The sequence below is a fragment of the Oncorhynchus clarkii genome, unplaced genomic scaffold, assembly GCF_045791955.1.
Source record: "Oncorhynchus clarkii lewisi isolate Uvic-CL-2024 unplaced genomic scaffold, UVic_Ocla_1.0 unplaced_contig_14070_pilon_pilon, whole genome shotgun sequence".
Classification (NCBI taxonomy): Eukaryota; Metazoa; Chordata; class Actinopteri; order Salmoniformes; family Salmonidae; genus Oncorhynchus; species Oncorhynchus clarkii.
The window spans coordinates 66,431-80,757 of NW_027258094.1; the positions used below are offsets into that span (position 1 = coordinate 66,431).

The 14,327-nt window shown below is 48.4% G+C and overlaps 1 protein-coding gene across 3 annotated transcripts in view; it reads right to left on the reverse strand.

Moving 5' to 3' along the window:
- Positions 1-719: 719 nt before the first annotated feature.
- Positions 720-14,327, reverse strand: part of LOC139395358 (neurocalcin-delta A) — a 75,024-nt gene continuing 61,416 nt past the window's right edge. For all 3 annotated transcript variants that reach the window (XM_071142925.1, XM_071142924.1, XM_071142923.1), the window contains exon 5: positions 720-1,635. The gene's annotated coding sequence lies outside the window, so the exon portion shown is untranslated. The remainder of the gene's footprint in view (positions 1,636-14,327) is intronic.

Genomic DNA, 14,327 nt, shown 5'->3' on the forward strand with positions numbered 1-14,327 from the left:
AGACCAGGGCCCTATTCCCTATCTGGTGCACTACTTTAGACCAGGGCCCTATTCCCTATATAGTGCACTACTGCAGACCAGGGCCCTATTCCCTATATAGAGCACTACTGCAGACCAGGGCCCTATTCTCTATATAGTGCACTACGGCAGACCAGGGCCCTATTCCCTATATAGTGCACTACGGCAGACCAGGGCCCTATTCTCTATATAGTGCACTACTGCAGACCAGGGCCCTAATCCCTATATAGAGCACTACGGCAGACCAGGGCCCTATTCTCTATATAGTGCACTACTGCAGACCACTATATAGGGGATACTATATAGGGGATAGCACTATATAGGGGATAGGGTGGGTTCTGGTCTAAAGTAGTGCACTATATGGGGAATAGGGCCCTGGTCTGCAGTAGTGCACTATATAGGGAATAGGGCCCTGGTCTGCCGTAGTGCACTATATAGGGAATAGGGCCCTGGTCTAAAGTAGTGCACTATATATGGGATAGGTTGGGTTCTGGTCTAAAGTAGTGCACTATATAGGGGATAAGGTGGGTTCTGGTCTAAAGTAGTGCACTATATAGGGGATAGGGTGGGTTCTGGTCTAAAGTAGTGCACTATATAGGGGATAGGGTGGGTCCTGGTCTAAAGTAGTGCACTATATAGGGGATAGGGTGGGTTCTGGTCTAAAGTAGTGCACTATATAGGGGATAGGGTGGGTTCTGGTCTAAAGTAGTGCACTATATAGGGGATAGGGTGCCCTTTGGGACACTTCCCCTGGGGACAGTCCTCTTCCTTTAATTCACTAGAGGTACTTCAAACCATAACTAAAGGCCTTTAACAGTATCTGCATAGTACGATATGGAGACCCCATATTTAACTTGAGTCTGAAAAATACCAGCACAAATATCAATTCAAAATATTACAACTAAAACACAAGTGTATCAAGCTTGAAAAACACACCCACATATACATCCACATACTAACAGTAAAATAACTCAAAACAATTCTCTCTAATTCTCTCTCTCTCTCTCTCTCATTCCATCTCTCTCTCTCATTCCCCCTCTCTCTCTCTCATTCTCATTCCCTCTCTCTCATTCCCTCTCTCTCATTCTCTCTCTCTCTCATTCCCTCTCTCTCTCATTCCCTCTCTTTCTCTCTCTCTCTCATTCCCTCTCTCTAACTGTTTACGATACACACAAGAGCTAGGAGGACCTAGTTGAGGGCAGTGGGTGTGTCCAGTACGGAGCGTTGAGAACCAAACAGAGAGTCCAGTTTACAGCCTTAAAACAGGATGGTATACGTCTCAAACTGCATCCTATTCCCTACGTAGTGCACTACTGCAGACCAGGGCCTACCGGGCTTAAGGTTCTGCTATACAGGGAACAGGGTGTGATTTGGGATGTAAACCCTTATCGAATACACGGCGAGTGGACTGGATCACATCATGACTGGGATCATGAGAGCCTGGAGATGTTGTCAGGTCGCTGCTGGGAGTGGTTAGAGGAGGAGGAGTCTGGAGAACATGGCTGGCTCTCATTGGCCCGTTGTCTTCAGTGTCATCATTTGAAGGCTTGTCTTCTTCATCAGTTTGCTCCAAAGGTGGAGGGGGGGAGGGGCTATTTGGATTCACCCAAATAAACACTGGAAATAGAATGACAAAGACTGGTTAGTGGAGGTAACAGACTGGTTAGTGGATGTAACAGACTGGTTAGTGGAGGTTGGTGGACATAACAGACTGGTTAGTGGAGGTAACAGACTGGTTAGTGGAGGTAACAGACTGGTTGGTGGATGTAACAGACTGGTTAGTGGAGGTAACAAACTGGTTAGTGGATGTAACAGACTGGTTAGTGGAAGTTGGTGGACATAACAGACTGGTTAGTGGAGGTAACAGACTGGTTAGTGGATGTAACAGACTGGTTAGTGGAGGTTGTAACAGACTGGTTAGTGGAGGTTGGTGGAGGTAACAGACTGGTTAGTGGAGGTTGTAACAGACTGGTTAGTGGAGGTTGGTGGAGGTAACAGACTGGTTAGTGGAGGTAACAGACTGGTTAGTGGAGGTAACAGACTGGTTAGTGGAGGTAACAGACTGGTTAGTGGAGGTAACAGACTGGTTAGTGGAGGTTGGTGGACATAACAGACTGGTTAGTGGAGGTAACAGACTGGTTAGTGGAGGTTGTAACAGACTGGTTAGTGGAGGTTGGTGGATGTAACAGACTGGTTAGTGGAGGTAACAGACTGGTTAGTGGAGGTTGTAACAGACTGGTTAGTGGAGGTTGGTGGATGTAACAGACTGGTTAGTGGAGGTAACAGACTGGTTGGTGGAGGTTGTAACAGACTGATTAGTGGAGGTAACAGACTGGTTAGTGGAGGTTGGTGGATGTAACAGACTGGTTAGTGGAGGTTGGTGGATGTAACAGACTGGTTAGTGGAGGTTGGTGGAGGTAACAGACTGGCTAGTGGAGGTTGGTGGATGTAACAGACTGGTTAGTGGAGGTTGGTGGATGTAACAGACTGGTTAGTGGAGGTTGGTGGATGTAACAGACTGGTTAGTGGAGGTTGGTGGATGTAACAGACTGGTTAGTGGATGTAACAGACTGGTTAGTGGAGGTTGGTGGACGTAACAGACTGGTTAGTGGAGGGTGGTGGACGTAACAGACTGGTTAGTGGAGGGTGGTGGATGTAACAGACTGGTTAGTGGAGGTTGGTGGACGTAACAGACTGGTTAGTGGAGGTTGGTGGATGTAACAGACTGGTTAGTGGAGGTTGGTGGATGTAACAGGCTGGTTAGTGGAGGTTGGTGGATGTAACAGGCTGGATAGTGGAGGTTGGTGGATGTAACAGACTGGTTAGTGGAGGTTGGTGGACGTAACAGACTGGTTAGTGGAGGTTGGTGGATGTAACAGACTGGTTAGTGGATGTAACAGACTGGTTAGTGGAGGTTGGTGGACGTAACAGACTAGTTAGTGGAGGTTGGTGGACGTAACAGACTGGTTGGTGGATGTAACAGACTGGTTAGTGGAGGTTGGTGGATGTAACAGACTGGTTGGTGGAGGTTGGTGGATGTAACAGACTGGTAAGTGGAGGTAACAGACTGGTTAGTGGATGTAACAGACTGGTTAGTGGAGGTTGGTGGATGTAACAGACTGGTTAGTGGATGCAACAGACTGGTTGGTGGAGGTTGGTGGATGTAACAGACTGGTTAGTGGAGGTTGGTGGATGTAACAGACTGGTTAGTGGAGGTTGGTGGACGTAACAGACTGGTTAGTGGAGGTTGGTGGATGTAACAGACTGGTTAGTGGATGTAACAGACTGGTTAGTGGAGGTAACAGACTGGTTAGTGGAGGTTGGTGGACATAACAGACTGGTTAGTGGAGGTTGGTGGATGTAACAGACTGGTTGGTGGAGGTAACAGACTGGTAAGTGGAGGTAACAGACTGGTTAGTGGAGGTTGGTGGATGTAACAGACTGGTTAGTGGATGTAACAGACAGACTGGTTAGTGGAGGTTGGTGGACATAACAGACTGGTTAGTGGATGTAACAGACTGGTTGGTGGATGTAACAGACTGGTTGGTGGATGTAACAGACTGGTTAGTGGATGTAACAGACTGGTTAGTGGAGGTAACAGACTGGTTAGTGGAGGTTGGTGGACATAACAGACTGGTTAGTGGAGGTTGGTGGATGTAACAGACTGGTTGGTGGAGGTAACAGACTGGTAAGTGGAGGTAACAGACTGGTTTAGTGGACTGGTTAGTGGATGTAACAGACTGGTTAGTGGAGGTAACAGACTGGTTAGTGGAGGTTGGTGGACATAACAGACTGGTTAGTGGAGGTTGGTGGATGTAACAGACTGGTTGGTGGATGTAACAGACTGGTTAGTGGAGGTTGGTGGATGTAACAGACTGGTTGGTGGAGGTAACAGACTGGTTAGTGGAGGTTGGTGGATGTAACAGACTGGTTAGTGGAGGTTGGTGGATGTAACAGACTGGTTAGTGGAGGTTGGTGGATGTAACAGACTGGTTAGTGGATGTTGGTGGATGTAACAGACTGGTTAGTGGATGTAACAGACTGGTTAGTGGAGGTTGGTGGATGTAACAAACTGGTTAGTGGATGTTGGTGGACGTAACAGACTGGTTAGTGGATGTAACAGACTGGTTAGTGGAGGTTGGTGGATGTAACAGACTGGTTAGTGGAGGTTGGTGGATGTAACAGACTGGTTAGTGGAGGGTCGTGGATGTAACAGACTGGTTAGTGGAGGTTGGTGGATGTAACAGACTGGTTGGTGGAGGTAACAGACTGGTTAGTGGAGGTTGGTGGATGTAACAGACTGGTTAGTGGAGGTTGGTGGATGTAACAGACTGGTTGGTGGATGTAACAGACTGGTTAGTGGAGGTTGGTGGATGTGGAGGTAACAGACTGGTTAGTGGATGTAACAGACTGGTTAGTGGAGGTTGGTGGATGTAACAGACTGGTTAGTGGAGGTTGGTGGATGTAACAGACTGGTTAGTGGATGTTGGTGGACGTAACAGACTGGTTAGTGGATGTAACAGACTGGTTAGTGGAGGTTGGTGGATGTAACAGACTGGTTAGTGGAGGTTGGTGGATGTAACAGACTGGTTAGTGGAGGGTCGTGGATGTAACAGACTGGTTAGTGGAGGTTGGTGGATGTAACAGACTGGTTGGTGGATGTAACAGACTGGTTAGTGGAGGTTGGTAGATGTAACAGACTGGTTAGTGGAGGTTGGTGGATGTAACAGACTGGTTAGTGGAGGTTGGTGGATGTAACAGACTGGTTAGTGGAGGTTGCTGGATGTAACAGACTGGTTAGTGGAGGTTGCTGGATGTAACAGACTGGTTAGTGGAGGTTGGTGGACGTAACAGACTGGTTAGTGGAGGTTGGTGGACATAACAGACTGGTTAGTGGAGGTTGGTGGATGTAACAGACTGGTTAGTGGATGTAACAGACTGGTTAGTGGAGGTAAGAGACTGGTTAGTGGAGGTTGGTGGATGTAACAGACTGGCTAGTGGAGGTTGGTGGATGTAACAGACTGGTTAGTGGAGGTTGGTGGATGTAACAGACTGGTTAGTGGAGGTTGGTGGATGTAACAGGCTGGTAAGTGGAGGTTGTTGGATGTAACAGACTGGTTAGTGGAGGTTGTTGGATGTAACAGACTGGTTAGTGGAGGTTGGTGGATGTAACAGACTGGTTAGTGGAGGTTGTTGGATGTAACAGACTGGTTAGTGGAGGTTGGTGTATGTAACAGACTGGTTAGTGGAGGTTGGTGGAGGTAACAGGCTGGTTAGTGGAGGTAACAGACTGGTTAGTGGAGGTAACAGACTGGTTAGTGGAGGTCGGTGGAGGTAACAGACTGGTTAGTGGAGGTTGGTGGACGTAACATACCTGTTAGTGGAGGTTGGTGGATGTAACAGACTGGTTAGTGGAGGTTGGTGGATGTAACAGACTGGTTAGTGGAGGTTGGTGGATGTAACAGACTGGTTAGTGGAGGTTGGTGGATGTAACAGACTGGTTGGTGGATGTAACAGACTGGTTAGTGGAGGTTGGTGGACGTAACAGACTGGTTAGTGGATGTAACAGACTGGTTAGTGGAGGGTGGTGGATGTAACAGACTGGTTAGTGGAGGTTGGTGGACATAACAGACTGGTTAGTGGAGGTTAGTGGATGTAACAGACTGGTTAGTGGAGGTTGTTGGATGTAACAGACTGGCTAGTGGAGGTTGGTGGATGTAACAGACTGGTTAGTGGAGGTTGGTGGATGTAACAGACTGGTTAGTGGAGGTTGGTGGATGTAACAGACTGGTTAGTGGAGGTTGTTGGATGTAACAGACTGGTTAGTGGAGGGTGGTGGACGTAACAGGCTGGATAGTGGAGGTTGGTGGATGTAACAGACTGGTTAGTGGAGGTTGGTGGACGTAACAGACTGGTTAGTGGAGGTTGGTGGATGTAACAGACTGGTTAGTGGATGTAACAGACTGGTTAGTGGAGGTTGGTGGACGTAACAGACTAGTTAGTGGAGGTTGGTGGACGTAACAGACTGGTTGGTGGATGTAACAGACTGGTTAGTGGAGGTTGGTGGATGTAACAGACTGGTTGGTGGAGGTTGGTGGATGTAACAGACTGGTAAGTGGAGGTAACAGACTGGTTAGTGGATGTAACAGACTGGTTAGTGGAGGTTGGTGGATGTAACAGACTGGTTGGTGGATGCAACAGACTGGTTGGTGGAGGTTGGTGGATGTAACAGACTGGTTAGTGGAGGTTGGTGGATGTAACAGACTGGTTAGTGGAGGTTGGTGGACGTAACAGACTGGTTAGTGGAGGTTGGTGGATGTAACAGACTGGTTAGTGGAGGTTGGTGGATGTAACAGGCTGGTTAGTGGAGGTTGGTGGATGTAACAGGCTGGATAGTGGAGGTTGGTGGATGTAACAGACTGGTTAGTGGAGGTTGGTGGACGTAACAGACTGGTTAGTGGAGGTTGGTGGATGTAACAGACTGGTTAGTGGATGTAACAGACTGGTTAGTGGAGGTAACAGACTGGTTAGTGGAGGTTGGTGGACATAACAGACTGGTTAGTGGAGGTTGGTGGATGTAACAGACTGGTTGGTGGAGGTAACAGACTGGTAAGTGGAGGTAACAGACTGGTTAGTGGAGGTTGGTGGATGTAACAGACTGGTTAGTGGATGTAACAGACTGGTTAGTGGAGGTAACAGACTGGTTAGTGGAGGTTGGTGGACATAACAGACTGGTTAGTGGAGGTTGGTGGATGTAACAGACTGGTTGGTGGATGTAACAGACTGGTTAGTGGAGGTTGGTGGATGTAACAGACTGGTTGGTGGAGGTAACAGACTGGTTAGTGGAGGTTGGTGGATGTAACAGACTGGTTAGTGGATGTAACAGACTGGTTAGTGGAGGTTGGTGGATGTAACAGACTGGTTAGTGGAGGTTGGTGGATGTAACAGACTGGTTAGTGGAGGGTCGTGGATGTAACAGACTGGTTAGTGGAGGTTGGTGGATGTAACAGACTGGCTAGTGGAGGTTGGTGGATGTAACAGACTGGTTAGTGGAGGTTGGTGGATGTAACAGACTGGTTAGTGGAGGTTGGTGGATGTAACAGACTGGTTAGTGGAGGTTGTTGGATGTAACAGACTGGTTAGTGGAGGGTGGTGGATGTAACATGCTGGATAGTGGAGGTTGGTGGATGTAACAGACTGGTTAGTGGAGGTTGGTGGACGTAACAGACTGGTTAGTGGAGGTTGGTGGATGTAACAGACTGGTTAGTGGATGTAACAGACTGGTTAGTGGAGGTTGGTGGACGTAACAGACTAGTTAGTGGAGGTTGGTGGACGTAACAGACTGGTTGGTGGATGTAACAGACTGGTTAGTGGAGGTTGGTGGATGTAACAGACTGGTTGGTGGAGGTTGGTGGATGTAACAGACTGGTAAGAGGAGGTAACAGACTGGTTAGTGGATGTAACAGACTGGTTAGTGGAGGTTGGTGGATGTAACAGACTGGTTGGTGGATGCAACAGACTGGTTGGTGGAGGTTGGTGGATGTAACAGACTGGTTAGTGGAGGTTGGTGGATGTAACAGACTGGTTAGTGGAGGTTGGTGGACGTAACAGACTGGTTAGTGGAGGTTGGTGGATGTAACAGACTGGTTAGTGGAGGTTGGTGGATGTAACAGGCTGGTTAGTGGAGGTTGGTGGATGTAACAGGCTGGATAGTGGAGGTTGGTGGATGTAACAGACTGGTTAGTGGAGGTTGGTGGACGTAACAGACTGGTTAGTGGAGGTTGGTGGATGTAACAGACTGGTTAGTGGATGTAACAGACTGGTTAGTGGAGGTAACAGACTGGTTAGTGGAGGTTGGTGGACATAACAGACTGGTTAGTGGAGGTTGGTGGATGTAACAGACTGGTTGGTGGAGGTAACAGACTGGTAAGTGGAGGTAACAGACTGGTTAGTGGAGGTTGGTGGATGTAACAGACTGGTTAGTGGATGTAACAGACTGGTTAGTGGAGGTAACAGACTGGTTAGTGGAGGTTGGTGGACATAACAGACTGGTTAGTGGAGGTTGGTGGATGTAACAGACTGGTTGGTGGATGTAACAGACTGGTTAGTGGAGGTTGGTGGATGTAACAGACTGGTTGGTGGAGGTAACAGACTGGTTAGTGGAGGTAAGAGACTGGTTAGTGGAGGTTGGTGGATGTAACAGACTGGCTAGTGGAGGTTGGTGGATGTAACAGACTGGTTAGTGGAGGTTGGTGGATGTAACAGACTGGTTAGTGGAGGTTGGTGGATGTAACAGGCTGGTAAGTGGAGGTTGTTGGATGTAACAGACTGGTTAGTGGAGGTTGTTGGATGTAACAGACTGGTTAGTGGAGGTTGGTGGATGTAACAGACTGGTTAGTGGAGGTTGTTGGATGTAACAGACTGGTTAGTGGAGGTTGGTGGATGTAACAGACTGGTTAGTGGAGGTTGGTGGAGGTAACAGGCTGGTTAGTGGAGGTAACAGACTGGTTAGTGGAGGTAACAGACTGGTTAGTGGAGGTCGGTGGAGGTAACAGACTGGTTAGTGGAGGTTGGTGGACGTAACATACCTGTTAGTGGAGGTTGGTGGATGTAACAGACTGGTTAGTGGAGGTTGGTGGATGTAACAGACTGGTTAGTGGAGGTTGGTGGATGTAACAGACTGGTTAGTGGAGGTTGGTGGATGTAACAGACTGGTTGGTGGATGTAACAGACTGGTTAGTGGAGGTTGGTGGACGTAACAGACTGGTTAGTGGATGTAACAGACTGGTTAGTGGAGGGTGGTGGATGTAACAGACTGGTTAGTGGAGGTTGGTGGACATAACAGACTGGTTAGTGGAGGTTAGTGGATGTAACAGACTGGTTAGTGGAGGTTGGTGGATGTAACAGACTGGCTAGTGGAGGTTGGTGGATGTAACAGACTGGCTAGTGGAGGTTGGTGGATGTAACAGACTGGTTAGTGGAGGTTGGTGGATGTAACAGACTGGTTAGTGGAGGTTGTTGGATGTAACAGACTGGTTAGTGGAGGGTGGTGGACGTAACAGGCTGGATAGTGGAGGTTGGTGGATGTAACAGACTGGTTAGTGGAGGTTGGTGGACGTAACAGACTGGTTAGTGGAGGTTGGTGGATGTAACAGACTGGTTAGTGGATGTAACAGACTGGTTAGTGGAGGTTGGTGGACGTAACAGACTAGTTAGTGGAGGTTGGTGGACGTAACAGACTGGTTGGTGGATGTAACAGACTGGTTAGTGGAGGTTGGTGGATGTAACAGACTGGTTGGTGGAGGTTGGTGGATGTAACAGACTGGTAAGTGGAGGTAACAGACTGGTTAGTGGATGTAACAGACTGGTTAGTGGAGGTTGGTGGATGTAACAGACTGGTTGGTGGATGCAACAGACTGGTTGGTGGAGGTTGGTGGATGTAACAGACTGGTTAGTGGAGGTTGGTGGATGTAACAGACTGGTTAGTGGAGGTTGGTGGACGTAACAGACTGGTTAGTGGAGGTTGGTGGATGTAACAGACTGGTTAGTGGAGGTTGGTGGATGTAACAGGCTGGTTAGTGGAGGTTGGTGGATGTAACAGGCTGGATAGTGGAGGTTGGTGGATGTAACAGACTGGTTAGTGGAGGTTGGTGGACGTAACAGACTGGTTAGTGGAGGTTGGTGGATGTAACAGACTGGTTAGTGGATGTAACAGACTGGTTAGTGGAGGTAACAGACTGGTTAGTGGAGGTTGGTGGACATAACAGACTGGTTAGTGGAGGTTGGTGGATGTAACAGACTGGTTGGTGGAGGTAACAGACTGGTAAGTGGAGGTAACAGACTGGTTAGTGGAGGTTGGTGGATGTAACAGACTGGTTAGTGGATGTAACAGACTGGTTAGTGGAGGTAACAGACTGGTTAGTGGAGGTTGGTGGACATAACAGACTGGTTAGTGGAGGTTGGTGGATGTAACAGACTGGTTGGTGGATGTAACAGACTGGTTAGTGGAGGTTGGTGGATGTAACAGACTGGTTGGTGGAGGTAACAGACTGGTTAGTGGAGGTTGGTGGATGTAACAGACTGGTTAGTGGAGGTTGGTGGATGTAACAGACTGGTTAGTGGAGGTTGGTGGATGTAACAGACTGGTTAGTGGATGTTGGTGGATGTAACAGACTGGTTAGTGGATGTAACAGACTGGTTAGTGGAGGTTGGTGGATGTAACAAACTGGTTAGTGGATGTTGGTGGACGTAACAGACTGGTTAGTGGATGTAACAGACTGGTTAGTGGAGGTTGGTGGATGTAACAGACTGGTTAGTGGAGGTTGGTGGATGTAACAGACTGGTTAGTGGAGGGTCGTGGATGTAACAGACTGGTTAGTGGAGGTTGGTGGATGTAACAGACTGGCTAGTGGAGGTTGGTGGATGTAACAGACTGGTTAGTGGAGGTTGGTGGATGTAACAGACTGGTTAGTGGAGGTTGGTGGATGTAACAGACTGGTTAGTGGAGGTTGTTGGATGTAACAGACTGGTTAGTGGAGGGTGGTGGACGTAACAGGCTGGATAGTGGAGGTTGGTGGATGTAACAGACTGGTTAGTGGAGGTTGGTGGACGTAACAGACTGGTTAGTGGAGGTTGGTGGATGTAACAGACTGGTTAGTGGATGTAACAGACTGGTTAGTGGAGGTTGGTGGACGTAACAGACTAGTTAGTGGAGGTTGGTGGACGTAACAGACTGGTTGGTGGATGTAACAGACTGGTTAGTGGAGGTTGGTGGATGTAACAGACTGGTTGGTGGAGGTTGGTGGATGTAACAGACTGGTAAGAGGAGGTAACAGACTGGTTAGTGGATGTAACAGACTGGTTAGTGGAGGTTGGTGGATGTAACAGACTGGTTGGTGGATGCAACAGACTGGTTGGTGGAGGTTGGTGGATGTAACAGACTGGTTAGTGGAGGTTGGTGGATGTAACAGACTGGTTAGTGGAGGTTGGTGGACGTAACAGACTGGTTAGTGGAGGTTGGTGGATGTAACAGACTGGTTAGTGGAGGTTGGTGGATGTAACAGGCTGGTTAGTGGAGGTTGGTGGATGTAACAGGCTGGATAGTGGAGGTTGGTGGATGTAACAGACTGGTTAGTGGAGGTTGGTGGACGTAACAGACTGGTTAGTGGAGGTTGGTGGATGTAACAGACTGGTTAGTGGATGTAACAGACTGGTTAGTGGAGGTAACAGACTGGTTAGTGGAGGTTGGTGGACATAACAGACTGGTTAGTGGAGGTTGGTGGATGTAACAGACTGGTTGGTGGAGGTAACAGACTGGTAAGTGGAGGTAACAGACTGGTTAGTGGAGGTTGGTGGATGTAACAGACTGGTTAGTGGATGTAACAGACTGGTTAGTGGAGGTAACAGACTGGTTAGTGGAGGTTGGTGGACATAACAGACTGGTTAGTGGAGGTTGGTGGATGTAACAGACTGGTTGGTGGATGTAACAGACTGGTTAGTGGAGGTTGGTGGATGTAACAGACTGGTTGGTGGAGGTAACAGACTGGTTAGTGGAGGTTGGTGGATGTAACAGACTGGTTAGTGGAGGTTGGTGGATGTAACAGACTGGTTAGTGGAGGTTGGTGGATGTAACAGACTGGTTAGTGGATGTTGGTGGATGTAACAGACTGGTTAGTGGATGTAACAGACTGGTTAGTGGAGGTTGGTGGATGTAACAAACTGGTTAGTGGATGTTGGTGGACGTAACAGACTGGTTAGTGGATGTAACAGACTGGTTAGTGGAGGTTGGTGGATGTAACAGACTGGTTAGTGGAGGTTGGTGGATGTAACAGACTGGTTAGTGGAGGGTCGTGGATGTAACAGACTGGTTAGTGGAGGTTGGTGGATGTAACAGACTGGTTGGTGGAGGTAACAGACTGGTTAGTGGAGGTTGGTGGATGTAACAGACTGGTTAGTGGAGGTTGGTGGATGTAACAGACTGGTTAGTGGAGGTTGGTGGATGTAACAGACAGGTTAGTGGAGGTTGGTGGATGTAACAGACTGGTTAGTGGAGGTTGGTGGACATAACAGACTGGTTAGTGGAGGTTGGTGGATGTAACAGACTGGTTGGTGGAGGTAACAGACTGGTAAGTGGAGGTTGGTGGACGTAACAGACTAGTTAGTGGAGGTTGGTGGACGTAACAGACTGGTTGGTGGATGTAACAGACTGGTTCGTGGAGGTTGGTGGATGTAACAGACTGGTTGGTGGAGGTTGGTGGATGTAACAGACTGGTAAGTGGAGGTAACAGACTGGTTAGTGGATGTAACAGACTGGTTAGTGGAGGTTGGTGGATGTAACAGACTGGTTGGTGGATGCAACAGACTGGGTGGTGGAGGTTGGTGGATGTAACAGACTGGTTAGTGGAGGTTGGTGGATGTAACAGACTGGTTAGTGGAGGTTGGTGGACGTAACAGACTGGTTAGTGGAGGTTGGTGGATGTAACAGACTGGTTAGTGGAGGTTGGTGGATGTAACAGGCTGGTTAGTGGAGGTTGGTGGATGTAACAGGCTGGATAGTGGAGGTTGGTGGATGTAACAGACTGGTTAGTGGAGGTTGGTGGACGTAACAGACTGGTTAGTGGAGGTTGGTGGATGTAACAGACTGGTTAGTGGATGTAACAGACTGGTTAGTGGAGGTAACAGACTGGTTAGTGGAGGTTGGTGGACATAACAGACTGGTTAGTGGAGGTTGGTGGATGTAACAGACTGGTTGGTGGAGGTAACAGACTGGTAAGTGGAGGTAACAGACTGGTTAGTGGAGGTTGGTGGATGTAACAGACTGGTTAGTGGATGTAACAGACTGGTTAGTGGAGGTAACAGACTGGTTAGTGGAGGTTGGTGGACATAACAGACTGGTTAGTGGAGGTTGGTGGATGTAACAGACTGGTTGGTGGATGTAACAGACTGGTTAGTGGAGGTTGGTGGATGTAACAGACTGGTTGGTGGAGGTAACAGACTGGTTAGTGGAGGTTGGTGGATGTAACAGACTGGTTAGTGGAGGTTGGTGGATGTAACAGACTGGTTAGTGGAGGTTGGTGGATGTAACAGACTGGTTAGTGGATGTTGGTGGATGTAACAGACTGGTTAGTGGATGTAACAGACTGGTTAGTGGAGGTTGGTGGATGTAACAAACTGGTTAGTGGATGTTGGTGGACGTAACAGACTGGTTAGTGGATGTAACAGACTGGTTAGTGGAGGTTGGTGGATGTAACAGACTGGTTAGTGGAGGTTGGTGGATGTAACAGACTGGTTAGTGGAGGGTCGTGGATGTAACAGACTGGTTAGTGGAGGTTGGTGGATGTAACAGACTGGCTAGTGGAGGTTGGTGGATGTAACAGACTGGTTAGTGGAGGTTGGTGGATGTAACAGACTGGTTAGTGGAGGTTGGTGGATGTAACAGACTGGTTAGTGGAGGTTGTTGGATGTAACAGACTGGTTAGTGGAGGGTGGTGGACGTAACAGGCTGGATAGTGGAGGTTGGTGGATGTAACAGACTGGTTAGTGGAAGTTGGTGGACGTAACAGACTGGTTAGTGGAGGTTGGTGGATGTAACAGACTGGTTAGTGGATGTAACAGACTGGTTAGTGGAGGTTGGTGGACGTAACAGACTAGTTAGTGGAGGTTGGTGGACGTAACAGACTGGTTGGTGGATGTAACAGACTGGTTAGTGGAGGTTGGTGGATGTAACAGACTGGTTGGTGGAGGTTGGTGGATGTAACAGACTGGTAAGTGGAGGTAACAGACTGGTTAGTGGATGTAACAGACTGGTTAGTGGAGGTTGGTGGATGTAACAGACTGGTTGGTGGATGCAACAGACTGGTTGGTGGAGGTTGGTGGATGTAACAGACTGGTTAGTGGAGGTTGGTGGATGTAACAGACTGGTTAGTGGAGGTTGGTGGACGTAACAGACTGGTTAGTGGAGGTTGGTGGATGTAACAGACTGGTTAGTGGAGGTTGGTGGATGTAACAGGCTGGTTAGTGGAGGTTGGTGGATGTAACAGGCTGGATAGTGGAGGTTGGTGGATGTAACAGACTGGTTAGTGGAGGTTGGTGGACGTAACAGACTGGTTAGTGGAGGTTGGTGGACGTAACAGACTAGTTAGTGGAGGTTGGTGGACGTAACAGACTGGTTGGTGGATGTAACAGACTGGTTAGTGGAGGTTGGTGGATGTAACAGACTGGTTGGTGGAGGTTGGTGGATGTAACAGACTGGTAAGTGGAGGTAACAGACTGGTTAGTGGATGTAACAGACTGGTTAGTGGAGGTTGGTG